The following is a 20,382-nucleotide window of genomic DNA, read 5'->3' on the forward strand; positions in this document are numbered from 1 at the left end:
GCATGATCCATGCATTCCTGAAGGTGTTCATAGAATGCGTTTATAAAGGATTCTGCGGTCTGGGCTGTAGTTTCCACAGGCCCAGGGGCTTTGAAGGATTCCACCTCGGTTTTGAGGAGTGTGAAATTTGCTTTAGAGAAGTTTTTCACTGTGGTTTTCTGGGCAGGGGGTGGGGTCAGGATGTGAATATCCAGTGAGATTAGTTTATGGTCTGATCTTACCAGTGAGGGATACACTTCTGGTCTGGAGCATAGAGTCCCCATGTTGGTGATGATCAGGTCCAGTATGTTTTCCCCTCTTGTGGGAGTGGTAACAAGTTGTTCCATAGCATTTGAGTTTATAAATTCTAGGAACCTTTGGGCTAGGGTGTTGGAGCTAGAGTAATGCTCCCAGTCTATGTTTGGGTAGTTGAAGTCGCCCAATATAATGGTGTTTGGAGAGACCTTCATATTTTCCAGTGTTCTCAGGAAGGCCGAGTGGGGTTCCTGGGTTTGGGAGGGTGGTCTGTAGCAGGCTGTAAACTGGAAGGCAGTTTTACCCACTGTTAGTTGCACATGGATAGTCTCTGATGCTTTGTGCTGTGCCACCAACCTGGAGGTGTGGGTATCTTTGACGAATATTGATACCCACACCTCCAGGTTGGTGGCACAGCATGAAGCATCAGAGACTATCCAGGAACCCCACTCGGCCTTCCTGAGAACACTGGAAAATATGAAGGTCTCTCCAAACACCATTGGGATGACATGCTCAACAAGCCACGATTTTTCGCTAGGGACGGCTTGCACCTATCACCCCTGGGCTTTCGGATATTGGCAAAGGCTCTTGCTACCCCCATAGTGCCTTTTTTAGGCAAGGCTCAAAAGACAAACCCACCTCCATAGGTATCACAAGGGATAAGAAACTAAGAGTAATGCTACTCAATGCCAGAAGTCTAAACCTCAAGATGCATGCACTCGAAACTCTCCTTAGCATGGAGAACATCGATATCTATGCAGTAACAGAAACCTGGTTCAAGGCTCCCGAGAGCACCCCAGCACTACCAGGTTATACCTTCATACCATACTTTTCAGCCCCAAAACTTGGACCGAACCACAAAAGGAACACTGAACAGTAACACCTTTAGGTTTCTTTGGGTTTTATTTGCTATGTCAGTAGGTTTGTCAGTTTGGCATTGCCTATAAAAGGCTCTAAGGGGTGGATAAAGTTTTAGCCAATATTCAGAAGCCTAGGGGAGACAGATGCTTACAAGCCTTTCTAAAGCAACATATTTTGTTAATCATGTCCTCCCATGCTGGCAACATTGAATCCCCTTGGGAAGACATCAGAAACTAAGACAGTTATTGAAGTCAATCATCTTTTGTTCATTCTGTATCATCGTCCTTGGTGAAGGTAGAATGCTGCTCAATGCAAGGCACATAACTGCCTATGACACATATTCATAGAGAAACAATATGTCTCTTCATATGGTCCACTGAGGTATTTCTCAGGTCATTATCGAATAGATCCACAGCTCCATTTACCGTCAAAAATAAAAAAGAAAATAGTAGACCTTTGTAGGATGCAAACTACTAATGTGGTCTTCTATAGTCTGCTATTGGATCTACTATACCAGCACATAGCTTGTTAGTAGCAACTACGGACAGATGACCTAACCTACATGTGTGCAGACTCTCTGGTGCCACCTTTCTGTCTTGTACAAGGTTACTGTTGTTATTCTGCTGTTGATATCTTGTATGGTCATGTAGGAGGATGTTCGAGCCATACATGTACATATATCACATGCATATACACACACACATATATATATATATATATATATATATATATATATATATATATATATATATATAGATATAGATATATATATATATATATATATATCTATACTAATTCCGTGACAAGGCAGGTGGTAATCTGCAACACTACATTCTTCTGTTCTGGTCCATAGTAGTAAACTTGTAGAATAAAGAAGTTGCAGAGTTCCACGACAGATTTACCTGTTATTAAACAAAAAGAAGTAAGCGCTTTTGCAATCTACACAGTTTGCTTCTTCAGACTGTATTACAATGTCAAACTATCTAACCAAGCATTTTAAAGCTTTACCTATTAGCACATTGCAGTTAATTAGTCACAATTACCTACTTAAAGGTGTTAAGTAATTTACATAAAGATTCCTTTCAGTAAAAACCTTTTTTTAAAAACCAACACTTCTTATTAGCCATTGGCATTACATTGTATCAGGTTCTATCTTAAAAAACAACACAGATTATACAATATTATACATAAGAATATAAAAAATATATACAAATATATATGTATAAAAAATATAAAGATAAATACATATTTAAGAAAAAATAATAAAGCATGCCTATAAACTGCATGTATATTAATATTGTTATAATAAAACCTCCTAGCAGAGTCTTGACCATCTTGGCAGACAAAAATTAAATTATTTAATATACGCTTGAATTCAATTGGGAGGAATATAGACCTAGGGCAAAGGCAACATACTGCATAACAAAGCATGGATACATTTAAATAATTTCATGCAAGGGCATCAGCATCTGTTTAATGTTTCAGATGTCGAGCCTTTAGGAAAGGTTTAAGTGATACTGCATCATTTATACATGGGTGCTTATCAGCATTCAGTTTTATTATCAACTTTTGTTCAGATTCTTCCGTTCTGTTTTTTTATGTCACCTCCTCTTAGGCCTTCCTTAACTACCTCAAGCACAAAAAATTTAAAGTTTTGGTCTTTCCCTACTTTTAGAATATGTTTGGCTAGAGCATTAGTTTCTTTACCTGTCGCAATGTCTCTAATGTGTTCTAAAATTCATTCTTTTAAGATCCTATTTGTTTTACCTATATAATATGCTTTACATATCTGACAAAAACTGAAATATTAGTTCTACAATCTGCATACATATTTGCTTCTATTCTGAATTTATTGACTGGATGAAAAAAGGTAGTGCAAGAAAAAATGTATCTGCATGCTGTACATTTTCTACAGGGGTAGGTGCCTTTCCTCTGTGATGTAACCTCATGTATGATATTGTGTGATTTATAACATAACTGCCTTTTTAAAGACTTTTTGTTTATGAAAGAAAAGTGTGGTACTGAGTCTATCATTGTTTCCAAATCCTTGGATGCAGTTAGAATATTCCAATTCTTTTTAAAAACATCACAGAACACATTTATATAGCTGGTAAAGGTAATAGGAAAACACAGTCTCATGTTATTTTGTTGTCTGTCCTTTGTCTCTTGGTTTCCTATTCCCTCTGAAAAATAAGGACGACCTTTGCTCCCTCTTTCAGCAAGTGCTTCATTGACACATAAATCTATTTCAGATTTAGAATAGCCTCTGCTGATAAACTCGTCCTTCAGTGTTTCAGTTGCTTGCATAAGCTCACTGTCACTGTTATGTATTCTCATGTTCCTAATCATCTGTCCTTTTAGGACATTTCTGCTAACATGTCTGGGATGCATACTACCTTTATGCAGTAAACAATTTTTCCTTGTCGGTTTCCTGTAAAGACTAGTTTTCATATCCTTTAACCCAGATTTTTGAACCATAACATCCAGGAATTCGATTTTATCATGAGAATATTTATAAGTAAATTTCAAAAAAGTTGTAGTATGCAGATAATCTAAAAAGTATTTTAATTCAGTTTCTGACTTCCCCCATAAAATAAAGAGGTCGTCCACGAACCGTACATACCATAACACGTTTGCTATACTCATGTTCTTGCAATAAACATGTGTTTTCCCACTGCATCAAAGCTAGATTGGCGTAGCTATTGGCACAGGCAGTGCCCATAGCTACGCCTATCTTTTGTAAATAATAATGTTCACCAAAATTAAAAACATTATTCTCCAAGACTATTTCTAATAATCCACATATCATTCCAACTTTGTCATTGGGGAATGATTGCTTATCAATAAGTAGTTCTCGAATCCTTTCAATACCCCATTGGTTAGGAATGACTGTAAAAAGATAATTAATATCAAGTGTAACTAACAGAAAGTCTTGATGTAATCCCTTTATCTCTATATATAATTTCTGTAAAAAGGTCTTGGTATCTTTTAAAATTGAATTACATGTATCTAAAACAGGGTGCAAGTTCTTTTCTTTAAAAATTGACAGTGGTTCTGTGGCCCGGCCTTTGCTACAGACTATGGGTCTCATAGGGGGGCACATTAAATTCTTATGATTTTTTGGTAATCCATATATAATGGGAATAGTAGGGTGTTCTATTCTAAAGTATTTAAAAAGTTCTTCTGAGAACATATTTATCATCAACATGTCAAAAAGATAAAATTCAATCCTATCTAATATTCCTTTTAAGATAGTATTATTAATCTGTACATATGTTTCATCATCAGATAGTAAATTCATCATTTGCTCTATATAAAAGCTTTTATCCATGACAATAATGCCTCCGCCTTATCTGTTGGTCTAATTACAATAGATTTCAAGTTGCGTAGTTCATTTAATGCAGCCATTTCATCTCTGCTTAAGTTATAAAAATGTTTTGGTCTATCATGCTCAAAAACTTCACTTATCTCTTTTTCACAAATAGATATAAATGACTCTACCATAGGATGTGGTTTAGGTATAAAGCTACTAGGTTTCTTATAACAATTAAAGTGCATATCATCTGTATTTTTAAAAATTGTTTTAAGAGTCAATGTCCTACCGAATAATTTTAGTTCTTTTATTAATTCAACCATCTCAGTTGTCTGTGCCAGTATAAATGATAAACCTCTATTTAAAACTGCTAAATGCACACCTGTTAGTTCAAATGAGGAGAGGTTCACTACCAGCCCCCCTGATTCCTGCTGCGGGTATTTATTCCTGTTTGACCTGTTGCTGTTGTCTGGTTGTATCGTACAGGAGCTTTCCGACCTCTGCTCCTCGATCTGTTCTTTATTGGGAGATGTGTGTTTAGTAAAAATGGCTCGATGGTAGTCCCGGTCGTCTCCCTCAATTGCATTGAAAAAGGAGGTAAAGGGCCTTTCTTAGAGTTATTATTAACTGTGCCCTTAACGTTTTTGCATACTACGGGGTTCCCTGGTGGTGTTCTGTTTGATTGCTGTTCCATCGTACCAGTTTGTGTGGGCGTTTCTCTTCCGGGTGATACATTTCCTATATGTGCCTCTTCTCTCTCAGTAGGTTGATGTGTATGTTCATCTTCATGTTCTGGTTGGTTGATTTGCAGGTTCCTGTTTGTATGGGGTGGTTTAAACCAAGCAAACACCGCCCCTTTTTGAAAATCATTCATATCACGCTGCAGTTTCTTACTTTTAATGTTCTGCAATCTTTTTTCATATTGCAGAATGTTTTCATGTAAAGTATCCATTTTGTCAGCTATTACTCCCATACTAAATGCGGCATACAGTTCATCTTGTAATTCATTTAATTCGGTTGCCAGTTCTTTTTCTTGTGGTAAAAAGAAATCTATAAGTAAGTGCATGTAATCATAGCTCAGTTGCAGGTTCAGTTGTTGCCAGGTTTTTAGTAGTTGAGGACATTGATCTCCGTATATGGGCATAGTTAGTACCCTTAAACCTCTGGGTGCTATTTTATATCTCAGTGATGCTTCCATACTTGTTTCTTCATTAATATCCATGGAGCAATCTTCAGAGAACACAGGTTTTAGCACAGAGGGTTATTATTATCCATAACCAACATACGATTGAATCATTCTTTCTGTATATATGTATTAGAGTTATGTCCATGTAAACCATTCGTTCTGTATCATATCCTTCTGCCATGTCTCAGTCTCTCTCCCAACAACACACCAATGCAAAGAAAATGGACCGAGTACTGAGTTCACTCTGACAACGACGCAGAGTACCAAAATTGTAGAATAAAGAAGTTGCAGAGTTCCACGACAGATTTACCTTTTATTAAACAAAAAGAAGTAAGCGCTTTTGCGATCTACACAGATTGCTTCTTCAGACTGTATTACAATGTCAAACTATCTAACCAAGCATTTTAAAGCTTTACCTATTAGCACATTGCAGTTAATTAGTCACAATTACCTACTTAAAGGTGTAAGTAATTTACATAAAGATTCCTTTCAGTAAAAACTTTTTTTTAAAAACCATCACTTCTTATTAGCCATTGGCATTACATTGCATCAGGTTCTATCTTAAAAAACAACACAGATTATACAATATTATACATAAGAATATAAAAAATATATACAAATATATATGTATAAAAAATATAAAGATAAATACACCTGTGTTCTCTGAAGATTGCTCCATGGATATTAATGAAGAAACAAGTATGGCCTTTTGAGACAAGTATAGGAACACTGAGAACAAACTCTACAAGTTCAAAAGGCTGCAGTGGCAGCGGTTCCACATGGAAGCATCACTGAGATATAAAATAGCACCCAGAGGTTTAAGGGTACTAACTATGGCCACATACGGAGATCAATGTCCTCAACTACTAAAAACCTGGCAACAACTGAACCTGCAACTGAGCTATGATTACATGCACTTACTTATAGATTTCTTTTTACCACAAGAAAAAGAACTGGCAACCGAATTAAATGAATTACAAGATGAACTGTATGCCACATTTAGTATGGAAGTAATAGCTGACAAAATGGATACTTTACATGAAAACATTCTGCAATATGAAAAAAGATTGCAGAACATTAAAAGTAAGAAACTGCAGCGTGATATGAATGATTTTCAAAAAGGGGCGGTGTTTGCTTGGTTTAAACCACCCCATACAAACAGGAACCTGCAAATCAACCAACCAGAACATGAAGATGAACATACACATCAACCTACTGAGAGAGAAGAGGCACATATAGGAAATGTATCACCCGGAAGAGAAACGCCCACACAAACTGGTACGATGGAACAGCAATCAAACAGAACACCACCAGGGAACCCCGTAGTACGCAAAAATGTTAAGGGCACAGTTAATAATAACTCTAAGAAAGGCCCTTTACCTCCTTTTTCAATGCAATTGAGGGAGATGAACGGGACTACCATCGAGCCATTTTTACTAAACACACATCTCCCAATAAAGAACAGATTGAGGAGCAGAGGTGGGAAAGCTCCTGTACGATACAACCAGACAACAGCAACAGGTCAAACAGGAATAAACACCCGCAGCAGGAATCAGAGGGGCTGGTAGTGAACCTCTCCTCATTTGAACTAACAGGTGTGCATTTAGCAGTTTTAAATAGAGGTTTATCATTTATACCGGCACAGAAAACTGAGATTGTTGAATTAATAAAAGAACTAAAATTATTCGGTAGGACATTGACTCTTAAAACAATTTTTAAAAATACAGATGATATGCACTTTAATTGTTATAAGAAACCTAGTAGCTTTATACCTAAACCACAGCCTATGGTAGAGTCATTTATATCTGTTTGTGAAAAAGAGATACGTGAAGTTTTTGAGCATGATAGACCAAAACATTTTATAACTTAAGCAGAGATTAAATGGCTGCATTAAATGAACTACGCAACTTGAAATCTATTGTAATTAGACCAACAGATAAGGGCGGAGGCATTATTGTCATGGATAAAAGCTTTTATATAGAGCAAATGATGAATTTACTATCTGATGATGAAACATATGTACAGATTAATAATACTATCTTAAAAGGAATATTAGATAGGATTGAATTTTATCTTTTTGACATGTTGATGATGAATATGTTCTCAGAAGAACTTTTTAAATACTTTAAAATAGAACACCCTACTATTCCCATTATATATGGATTACCAAAAAATCATAAGAATTTAATGTGCCCCCCTATGAGACCCATAGTCTCTAGCAAAGGCCGGGCCACAGAACCACTGTCAATTTTTAAAGAAAAGAACTTACACCCTGTTTTAGATACATGTAATTCAATTTTAAAAGATACCAAGACCTTTTTACAGAAATTATATATAGAGATAAAGGGATTACATCAAGACTTTCTGTTAGTTACACTTGATATTAATTATCTTTTTACAGTCATTCCTAACCAATGGGGTATTGAAAGGATTCGAGAACTACTTATTGATAAGCAATCATTCCCCAATGACAAAGTTGGAATGATATGTGGATTATTAGAAATAGTCTTGGAGAATAATGTTTTTAATTTTGGTGAACATTATTATTTACAAAAGATAGGCGTAGCTATGGGCACTGCCTGTGCCAATAGCTACGCCAATCTAGCTTTGATGCAGTGGTAAAACACATGTTTATTGCAAGAACATGAGTATAGCAAACGTGTTATGGTATGTACGGTTCTTGGACGACCTCTTTATTTTATGGGGGAAGTCAGAAACTGAATTGAAAGACTTTTTAGATTATCTGCATACTACAACAACTTTTTTGAAATTTACTTATAAATATTCTCATGATAAAATCGAATTCCTGGATGTTATGGTTCAAAAATCTGGGTTAAAGGATATGAAAACTAGTCTTTACAGGAAACCGACAAGGAAAAATTGTTTCCTGCATAAAGGTAGTATACATCCCAGACATGTTAGTAGAAATGTCCTAAATGGACAGATGATTAGGAACATGAGAATACATAACAGTGACAGTGAGCTTATGCAAGCAACTGAAACACTGAAGGACGAGTTTATCAGCAGAGGCTATTCTAAATCTGAAATAGATTTATGTGTCAATGAAGCACTTGCTGAAAGAGGGAGCAAAGGTTGTCCTTATTTTTCAGAGGGAATAGGAAACGAAGAGACAAAGGACAGAAAACAAAATGACATGAGACTGCGTTTTCCTATTACCTTTACCAGCGATATAAATGTGTTCTGTGATGTTTTTAAAAAGAATTGGAATATTCTAACTGCATCCAAGGATTTGGAAACAATGATAGACTCAGTACCACACTTTTCTTTCATTAACAAAAAGTCTTTAAAAAGGCAGTTATGCTATAAATCACACAATATCATAGGTTCATAGGTTCATACTAGGCTATCTGCCCTAGGGCATTTATAACCCTAGCCAGAATGTGTTTGGCTTTCGCCACCCATTTTAAATTTATTTTGCTATGCCCTTTTTCGAGGTTAGTATACTGTGCCTCTGTCTAACAGTGACACAGAAGTGACACCCGGGGTAAACCTACAATCTCCCATCCACTCATCAAGATTCCTCTTGAAGAGAGTCAATGAGGGACTCTGCCTAACCTGGACTGGGATTTTATTCCAGAGTGAAGGGAGCCTCTGGGTTATGAATCTGTCCCTCCAGCATGTCCTATTTATTTCAGTGCTGAGGTTCAAGTCTCTTGAGCGCATAGCTCAATAGGATTTGGATTTTCTGAGGTGCAGCATGTCCATTAATTCCGGGTTGGACTTGGCTTTATACGTCAGGCACAGATCGCCTCTGAACAGGCGATATGCCACTGAGTAGAGCTGGAGTTTCTTTAACCGGGCAGCATATGGCATCTGTTTGAGCCCTTTGATCCTCTTGGTGAGGTACTTTTGGGGTCTTTCCAGTTGCTGCAGGTGTCTGGTAAGGTACATCCCAAAAGGGGCATTGTACTCAATTATGGGCCTGATGAGGGATGAGTAAAGAGGCACGATGACCTCCCCTGATCTAGATGTGAATCCCTTCATGATTAGGTGGGCTATATAAAATGTTTTTCTAACCACTTTGGCCACGTGGTTGTCAAATGAGAGATTGCTATCAACTTGAGTCCGCAGGTCCCTAATTACTTCTTCTGTACTTAATGGATTACCACCTATGTGGTAATTTGTGGGCACTTTGTTTTTGCCAAAGGGGATGACTATACACTTTTTGGCATTTAGCTTGAGGCCATGGCTCATACATGAGGTTACATCACAGAGGAAAGGCACCTACCCCTGTAGAAAATGTAAAGCATGCAGATACATTTTTTCTTGCACTACCTTTTTTCATCCAGTCAATAAATTCAGAATAGAAGCAAATATGTATGCAGATTATAGAACTAATAATATAATATATTTCAGTTTTTGGCAGATATGTAAAGCATATTATATAGGTAAAGCAAATAGGATGTTAAAAGAACGAATTTTAGAACATATTAAAGACATTGCGACAGGTAAAGAAACTAATGCTCTAGCCAAACATATTCTAAAAGAAGGGAAAGACCATAACTTTAAATTTTTTTGTGCTTGAGGTAGTTAAGGAAGGCCTAAGAGGAGGTGACATAAAAAACAGAACGGAAGAATCTGAACAAAAGTGGATAATAAAACTGAATGCTGATAAGCACCCAGGTATAAATGATGCAGTATCACGTAAACCTTTCCTAAAGGCTCGACATCTGAAACATTAAACAGATGCTGATGCCCTTGCATGAAATTATTTAAATGTATCCATGCTTTGTTATGCAGTATATTGCCCTTGCCCTAGGTCTACATTCCTCCCAATTGAATTCAAGCGTTTATTAAATAATTTATTTTTTGTCTGCCAAGATGGTCAAGACTTTGCTAGGAGGTTTTATTATAACAATATTAATATACATGCAGTTTATAGGCATGCTTTATTAATTTTTCTTAACTATGTATTTATCTTTATATTTTTTATACATACATATTTGTATATATTTTTTATATTCTTATGTATAATATTGTATAATCTGTGTTGTTTTTTAAGATAGAACCTGATACAATTTAATGCCAATGGCTAATAAGAAGTGTTGTTTTTTAAAAAAAGTTTTACACCTTTAAGTAGGTAGTTGTGACTAATTAACTGCAATGTACTAATAGGTAAAGCTTTAAAATGCTTGGTTAGATAGTTTGACATTGTAATACAGTCTGAAGAAACGATCTGTGTAGATCGCGAAAGCGCTTACTTCTTTTTGTTTAATAACAGGTAAATCTGTCGTGGAACTCTGCAACTTCTTTATTCTACAATTTTGGTACTCTGTGTCGTTGTCAGAGTGAACTCAGTACTCGGTCCATTTTCTTTCCATAGTAGTAGACTACCTTCACCCCATATTCTTAGGCTGTGTACTTCCCTACTTACTGTTTTAATATTGTTAATAAGACATATATAATAGTTGTGCAGAAGAGTCTGTCCAGCTGAGTTGGATAACAGCAGCTTATCATTGTTTGGCGATGAGTACCCCTTATCAATTAATATAGAAGTAAATAACCAGCAAAAAGTGCTTCGAAAGTGAATAAATAAAAATACTTTGTTTAGAAGTAATGTAGTACTGTTTAATATACAGAGAAATATTGAAATGCACAAGTAAACAGAAATAATCTTTTTAGAGTAAATAGAATGCAACAAAAACACAGATAGTCTCAAATAGCTAATTTCCAAACTACAAGAATTACTGAGTCTTGAGATAAACTTATTTGAATTTCCAGGCAAAGAGATCCAGGACTGGGATTCATTAATGCTAATTTGTCATGCTGAGGTGGTTTTCATGATGAGCAGAGTGTTTGGGATTGAAGAAGCATTGTTACATGACATGGCCAAACTGAAAACAAGGGTATGCAGAACTATATGCTAATGACTGTATAATGAGCAAGTCTATATTATATCAGCGAACGCCTGAAATTGTGAACGTTGTATAATCGACCCAAAATCTTTGAAAATCCAAAATGCCGAACACACGGATCAGCAATTTTTTTCCCAGGGAAATAAAATCGGTAATCCGTAAAAAACAAACAAACAAAAAAAAAAATAAAAGAAAAAAAAATAAACAAAAAAACAAACACAAAATAAAGTGGGAGGCTTCACACCCCCCTATTTAAATATACCAACTCCGAGATCACGCCACAGTGGAGGAAATGGCAAAGTCCCGAAAACGGCCCAGTATATGTGTGGTTAATACTGTCAGGATGTGGCCAACACTTTCTCCCGGCTGTTGTGTTATAGTGGTGTACGTACAGTACTGTAGTTGACAGGGCCATGTTCCAAGAACTCCAGTCCCAACTATTCTGCATGTCAGCTATACCTGTTGTACACACTGCCCAGACATCAATATCTGTTATTGCAGGAAAGCTGGACAGGTGATGGACAGGGAGCCACACATATGGACAGTACACACCTACACAGTGCCTACCATACCTCTCAACTGTACAGACCTATTGCAGAATGTCCAGAAGTTTGCATCATATTTGTGGTCTGTATATCATGAAATAGTGGTTGTCTGGCAATTTATTGGCAAATCAAGTAAGACTAAGGTCAGAAAATAGTGACAGATTGTAGTGCCAGACTTCATACCCTATAGAAAAACGCATGCTAATGCAAAACCTGTTATTGAATCACCTTTCTAGGTTTGTAAGGTCAATACTTAAAAATGGTCCCTATATTAAGGCCTCTGTCCCCCAATTACTTATGGCTTTGTCCAGATGTCTAGCTCTCAGAAGTTGAGAGGTATGGTGCCTAGTAGGATAGCAGTTACCTGCAGGTCAGTGTACTGCCAGTTTATAAAAGGCTGCCACCTTTCTGTGTCAGGCACACTGATAACATGTCACTGGCCAACAGACATACCCCTGGAATGACACAGGTTGTCACAGAAGGAGCACAGGTATGCCTTGTATATCTGTTCTGCTTGTCGTAACATTGCATTTGGCTTTCAACTATTTGCAAAACAAGAAAGGGTCATGTCAAAACAGCAATGGCGGACAGTGGGGAAGCGTACCTCTCAACCTAGAAACATCAAAAATCTGGACAAAGAATCATGAAAAATAGGTACAAATCTGTATGCTGATTAACACGAAATGTTCATACATAATTATGTAATCCCACATAAAACTTTATGTAAATAGAATGACAGTAGTGTAAGCCATGGGCCTCTTGCACAGCTTTTCCAACTTATTTTTAATTTCATTTTTTTGCTTGACATACTGTGATTTGCATTGTCAGACCAACTCAGTAGCTGTAAATGCACAACAAAATAAACTAGGTGAACTGCATGTTTTCAGCCTTCAGAGTTTTAGCCCAAGTACTGACAGACCCTCTCCTACATTCATCCTAAAGCATCAAAACTATCATTATAATCCAGGTGCTGTTAGCTGGCCACTCTTGCTTCTCTGCTGCCTGTAGTGGAAAAATATGTGTTTTATCTTGAGTGCTGGAAAGTGTACTGTACTTATTTAAAATGTTTTTCTTATAATGCAGTACAGAACATAATAATTCTGATTTTCTGTTCCTGAATTTGGGTTAATGATATTTTTTGCTCTTTCCACTGAGGCACAAATGCCATTGTGCATGACATTTTTTCACTTCTGTTGTATCTGTAGCTACACCCTTGACTTGTTACACCCTCCTCCTTTAAAAGTACAACAACACAGTACAGCATTAGCAATGCATCTACATACTGTGGGAGTAGAACCCACAGCCTTCTGCATCAAAAGCAAGTATTTAACCTGTTATGGTATTAACAGTGCAAGCACTCAGCATAAGCAACACTAAACTTCTCTTCCCCTGAAGCTCTCGGTTCCTTGTAAAATCCACTCGACACTCAAATGTATCTTTCAACTTTGAAGCACAAGAAATCTGGAAAAAGCCAAAATTTATGGGGGGGGGGATAAAAGCCCAAAAACCAGGGACACATTTTAAACAATGCTTATATAGTTTTGTAAAGTTGCTAGAATAAAATGTATTACCACCATGCATTTCGCTGCCAAGTCTTTGCCTCAGGACCTTCTGTACTACAGTCATAGCAACATACCACTATGCCAAATCTGCAGTTTCCTGAAAGATAGGAAGACTGAAACTTAACATAATTTAGTGAATTCAGTTCTCACTTCTCACCATAGCTCTCAGCTTCTTAGCACAAAACACCTGGACAAAGCCAATAATGGGGGAATACAGTCCCCAAACATATTTAGTGAATTCAGTTCTCACCATAGCTCTCAACCTCTTAGTGCAAAATATCTGGACAAAGCCAATAATGGGGGAACACAGCCCCAAAAATAGGGACAAATTTCAAATACTGATCTTATAAACTTAGAAAATTGCTAGAATAAAAGGTTTTGTGTTACCATGTATTTTCTGAAGAATATGAAGTCTGAAATTCAAATGCCTGTCATTATTTAGTGAATTCAATCCTTCACTGATTTGCCACAAAAATCCAGAAAACAGATTTTATGAGGAACAGATCAAAAATATGAGGCAAATGTCTGGAAAGTGGTGGTGGGTAGGGAATTTAGGCTCGTGTTACCTGTGCCCAAAGTACAACACACAGAATTAGCTCTATCTACAACCTCAGCAGAAGAATTAGCTCTAAATACAATCTTGGCAGCAGAATAAAATATAAATCATCAGTTAGCACCTCGGCAGCAGACCTACTTGCACCTTCCTTCCCTTCCAAGCTTTGTTTCTGGAAGTAAGTTCTGTTCAACCACCATCAGCTACTGTTCCTAAATTGCACCTACGTTCAACAGCCTCGTGGCTTCCAGAAATGCATGCATGTTATGCTGTTGAGCTCAATTCTGACAGGCTGGCAGGCCGTTTCATGGAGCTGACGTCATCGCGCATGTGATGACATCAGTTCAAAAGAGCGGGAAAAAAATTTAAATAAAAGAGTTGAGAAATTCAGAAATTAAGGGGTTCCACTCAAGAATCGTGGAACCCCATTATTTGGACATCAAAACCATTAAATAATGAGTAATTCGGTATGGTTGGGAGGTATGTGGGGAAGCAGACGTCATACCCATAAGAGCAAACAAGTAATTACCATACCAGTATCCCAACTGTCTATGGCAGAACATTATTAACACCCTGTCCCCATGTGTGCGTCTTTGTCTAACTGTCCTATTTGGGCCCCCCTAGGTGTCAGTCTGTGATAGTACGACAGCTAGGCCCACATGTAGCCTCATAATAACATATAGCAACACAAACCGTCTAAGGACCACAGCAAATGGAGTGGTGCAATGGTGGACAGCCTGCTAAATAGGTACACTCAGAGGTGTGAAATCCACAACCTTGTGTATGATGTAACGGCATTTACCCCACTCACATCAGAATTACAAATATATAACAGCAGCCACTGTGGCCAAAGCCTGTGACTGGACTATAGAAGGACAAAGAGACACACATAAGAGGACGGGGAACCACTGGCCAGACAAATGGAAAATGTGCACACCAGAACAATTTATGCAGTAATATATGTGCCATGCAGTGTATGGAGTCAGTAAACATCACCTGCAAATACACAACACACACCCATGTAAGTGGAGGTCCACAACAAAACAAAACTCCAAAAAATGGGCACCTCAGAGGCAAAATCACATGACAACTCCACAAACCTACACACCACAGACCATGAAGACACCACACACCAGGGTCTTGCAAACACTAAGGCCTTACCCCAAACCCCAAACACCTACCCTACACAGATAGGCTAACAGCACTGTCCCTCTACCCTGTTCCATACAGACTCTGCTGAGGTAACCCCTGTCTGGCATACAAAGTAATCCAGATTCTGCCTTGATGGGACTGTTGCACATCTGGAACTCAAGACCCACTCCATCAAGCTGTAGGCGCAGCATCAACCTATGGGCTGTGATATCAGTATGGCTTGTCAGTGTGACAGATACGTGTACCACATACTCCGCCGTCTGTGGAATACATTCCCTGTCAACAGCAACCCAAGTGCTTCAATACCCCTAGTGATGTTCTCCCTGTATAAGTGCACAGGAAGCACCAAATACAGTCCTGTGATTCCACCTGTGTCCCTGCTGGACAGGGGCTCTGTGTGCTGACATGTCATAACATGGGCTACACTCTTGTCTGTATGGGTTATAAGGGCTTCAGGGCCAATACCCTACTATTATCATAGCAACATATCAACCTATACACAACCGTCTGTCAGTGGTTCACCACATTACTCTGCACTGCTCTACCACTGACATACCTGGAAGTCACAGTGCTATGTGGAATATACTACACATATAATGGACATTTCTGCACAGTAGAAATCACTCTGTACCCACACCCATACCTCTCAACCTCTGACAGTAAGACATCTGGACAAGGTCATAAATAAAAGTGTGACAAAGGCCCAATGATAGGCACTTGTTGCAAATATTGCCCTTACATACCGAGAAAGTTGGTAGAATAACAGGTTTTGCATTAGCAGGAATTGTCTGAAGGTTATGAAGTCTGAAGCACTAATGTCTGTCATTATTTTGTAACATCAGTTTTCAATTATAAGCAACTTACTTGCCAAACACAAGTTTATGTAGACTGGATGAAATTTCTAGACAAACACCTGGACAATTTGCCAAAGAAATGTACAGTTGAGAGGAATGGCCACACCAGGATATGACTTTTCAGGTAAGAAGAATATCACACAAGCAGAAGCTCTACGGCCAGTATATCACCAAGTTGCTGGACTGTTTACACAGTCTTCATCAGTCAACCGGCTGTAGCCACACCTCTCAACTGGCCTTTTTGGGCAAGAATGTATATAGTCGGGCTCATAATATTGTTCTGTGCATCATACATCTTGTATTCCTCTGGTAAAGCACTGTGATGATCTGAGGATGTCTGTCACTAGGTAATGACACAATACATTCCAGTGTCAGACTTCAGATATGTCAGAAAATGTCTGCTAAAACAAACCCAGTACCTCTAGGAAAGTCCTGTTTACTTTTGAAAGGTATGGCTGTAGCACACAAAACCTCAGACTGGAGTACAGCTATCTCTGGAATGGAGTCCCGCTCTCACTATAGAAGGTCATACTGGGCATGCTGCTATACCTAGAGAATCACAGGCCATGTTGGAACCCACATTGGACTATATAACTGTATTGTGCATATATATGTCTGTGAATACAGACAGCTATGTACACTTTAACTGTCTCTACACACACCCATCAGACAGGATTACCCTCAGCTAGCTGTAGGTGGCCCATATGTGATATATCTGCATCTGTTGCGTGTGATACATAGACATTTATATGGGCAACATATTACAAAATGTCAAGCATACACACACACACATAGACACGGGGAAGAGAGAGACAGACACTGATAGAGAGAGAGAGAGAGAGAGAGAGAGAGATACAGGGGAGACACACAGAGAGTGAGTCATATACAGGGACACCCTGAATGGCATAGAGTGATGTCCTGCTGTGGACAGTGGCATACCAGTCATAACCAGTCGCATGTGCCAGCATGAAGGTGAGCTCCATTGTGTAAAAGTACTGAGGTGGGGGTTATAATATCACATCACCTACCTGTGTGTGTTTTGTGTGTGTGTGTGTGTGTGTGTGTGTGTGTGTGTGTGTGTGTGTGTGTGTCTGTAGGTTTAACTATTAGGAGGCCTTCCCACTCAGTACACTTCCCATTGCCCTACTTCACAAGATCTGCTGCTGTCCTTCACATTAGAACATTAGAAGTACCATTGGACACCTATCAGCCCTATAAGCTGTGTAGCACATGTGATAACTGCATAACACTATAGTACAAATAACTCAATCCTGGCAAATGTAAGTGTGTTTGTTTGTTTGTTTGTAGGTGAAACAGTTTTAGGCCATTCCCACCCAGTACACTTCCCAGTGCCCCACTTTAGCAGTCATGCTGATGTCATTCCCCTTAGAAGTACCTGTGCACAGCCCCAGCCCTATAAGCTCCATGGCACATGCAGTAACTATGTAACAGTATAGTACAAATAACTAGATAGGGAGGGGTTCTATTCCCAGTTCTGGCAAATGTGTGTAAGTGTGTATGTTTGAATGATGAAGTATTTGAGGACTTTCCAAACCAGTACACTTCCCAGTGCCCTACTTTAGCAGTCCTGCTGATGTCATTCCCCTTAGAAGTACCTTTACAAGACCCTAGCCCTATAAGCTCTGTGGCATGTAAAATGACTATGTAACAGTATAGTACAAATAACTAGATAGAAAGGGGTTCTATTTCTAGTTCTAGCAAATGTGTGTGTGTGTGTGTGTGTGTGTGTGTGTGTGTGTGTGTGTGTGTGTGTGTGTGTGTGTGTGTGTGTGTAAATGTGTATGTTTACAGGATGATGTATTTTGAAGGCCTTCCCACCCACAACACTTCCCAGTGCCCTACTTTATCAGTCCTGCTGATGTCATTCACCTTAGTAGTACCTTTGGGTAGTTGTCAGCCCAATAAGCTCTATAGCGCATGCGATAACTGCATAGCATTATAATATAAATAACTAGATAGGCAGGGGTTCTATTCCCAGTTCTGGCAAGAGTGTGTGTTTGTAAGTGTGTATGTTTGTAGGCTGAAGTATTTTGAGGTCTTTCCCACCCACAACATATCCCAGTGCCCTACTTTAGCAGTCCTGCTGATGTCATTCACCTTAAAAGTACCTTTGGGCAATTCTCAGCTCTATGAGCTCTGTAGTGCATGTGATAACTGTTTAACACTATAGTACAAATAACTAGATAGGTAGGGGTTGTAATCGCAGTCCTGACAAATGTAAGTGTGTGTGTTTCTTTGTACGTGAAACAGTTTTAGGCCATCAAACACTACACTTCCTAGTGCCCTACTTTAGCAGTCCTGCTGATGTCATTACCCTCAGAAATACCTTTGGACAACCCTCAGCCATATAAACTCTGTGGTGCATGCAACAACTACGTAACAGTATAGAACAAATAACTAGATAGGCAGAGGTTCTATTCTCAGGTCTGGCAAAAGTGTGTGTGTGTGTGTGTGTGTGTGTGTGTGTGTGTGTGTGTGTGTGTGTAAGTGTATATACAAGAGTTCATACACATGTATGTTTGTAGGATGAAGTATTTTGAGGACTTTCCCACCCAGTACACATCCCAGTGCCCTATTTTAGCAGTTCTGCTGATGTCATTCACCTTAGAATTACCTTTGGGCACTTCTCAGCTCTATAAGCTCTGTAGCTCATGCAATAACTGTGTAACACTATAGTACAAACAACTAGATAGGTAGGAGTTCTGATCCTAGTCCTGACAAATGCAAGTGTGTGTGTTTCTTTGTAAGTGAAACAGTTTTAGGCCATCAAACACTACACTTCCTAGTTCCCTACTTTAGCAGTCCTGCTGATGTCATTACCCTCAGAAATACCTTTGGACAACCCTCAGTCATACAAACTCTGTGCTGCATGCAATAACTATGTAACAGTATAGTACAAATAACTAGATATGCAGGGGTTCTATTCTCAGGTCTGGCAAAAGTGTGTGTATGTGTGTGTGTGTGTGTGTGTGTGTGTGTGTGTGTGTGTATGTGTGTGTGTGTGTGTGTGTGTAAGTGTATATACAAGAGTTTGTATGTGTGTATGTTAGTAGGCTGAAGTATTTTTTGGACTGTCCCACCCAGTACACATCCCAGTGCCCTACTTTAGCAGCCCTGCTGATGTCATCGCCCTTAGAAGTACCTTTGGACAGCATACAGCCCTATAAGCTCTGTGGCATATGTAATAACTAAGTAACAGTATAGTACAGATAACTAGATAGGCAGGAGTTCTATACTCAGTTGTGGCAAATGTGCATGTGTGAAGGTGTTTGTAAGTGTGTATGATTGTAGGGTAATGCATTTTGATACCCTTTTTACCCAGTACATTTCCCATTGCCATACTGTACAAGGGCTCTTGATGTAATTCACCTTAGACATACCTTGCAATACTGTTAATTCCTATAAGCTCTGTGGCATGTGTGACAACTGTGTAACACTGTAATACACATAACTAGATAGGTAGGGGTTCTAAACTCAATACTGGTAACTGTGTGTGTGTGTGTGTGTGTGTGTGTGTGTGTGTGTGTGTGTGTGTGTGTGTGTGTGTGTGTGTGTGTGTGTGTGTGTGTGTGTGTGTGTGTGTGTGTGTGTTGGGGTGATAATCATATCCTCTGGGAGTGTGGGTTATACCATTTTGAGGCATGTACCACCCAGTACATGTCCCAATTGCCCTAATTTACAAGGTCTGCTGATGTCATTCACCTTAGATGTACCTGTATACACTTGCCAGCCCTCTAAGCTCTGTGGCATGTGCAATAACTGCATAATACTATAATGGAAATAATTAGGTAGGGGTTCTAATCTCAGTACTGACAACTATAGTAGTGTGTGTGTGAAGCATATCCCCTGTGGCTGTTGTGTGTGTGTAGGTTATACCATTTTAAAGCATGTTGATCCCCTACCCATTATATTACTTTAAAGAGCCTGTTAATGGCATCTGCCTCACATGCACCATGTAACACTGTACAGCCCATACCAGTCATCTGTACAGATGTACATGGAATATTCACTTGTTTACAACCTGTATGTGGTCTGTGTCCCCTAACAATGAGCAATCCTGTGATATCATGGCTAGATATGTCACAGTTACTGTAGTTACATACATCACACATGCCAACATCAGACATTGTACCTGACTGACACATCATGCTGATACAAACTCTGTCACTCTATCACTTGTGCAGGTTTGTAGGAGCAGTAGACAAGACCAATTGCTATGTCTGGT

This window comes from Protopterus annectens, chromosome 1.part1, assembly GCF_019279795.1.
Source record: "Protopterus annectens isolate FY-2018-M chromosome 1.part1, PAN1.0, whole genome shotgun sequence".
NCBI lineage: Eukaryota > Metazoa > Chordata > Ceratodontiformes > Protopteridae > Protopterus > Protopterus annectens.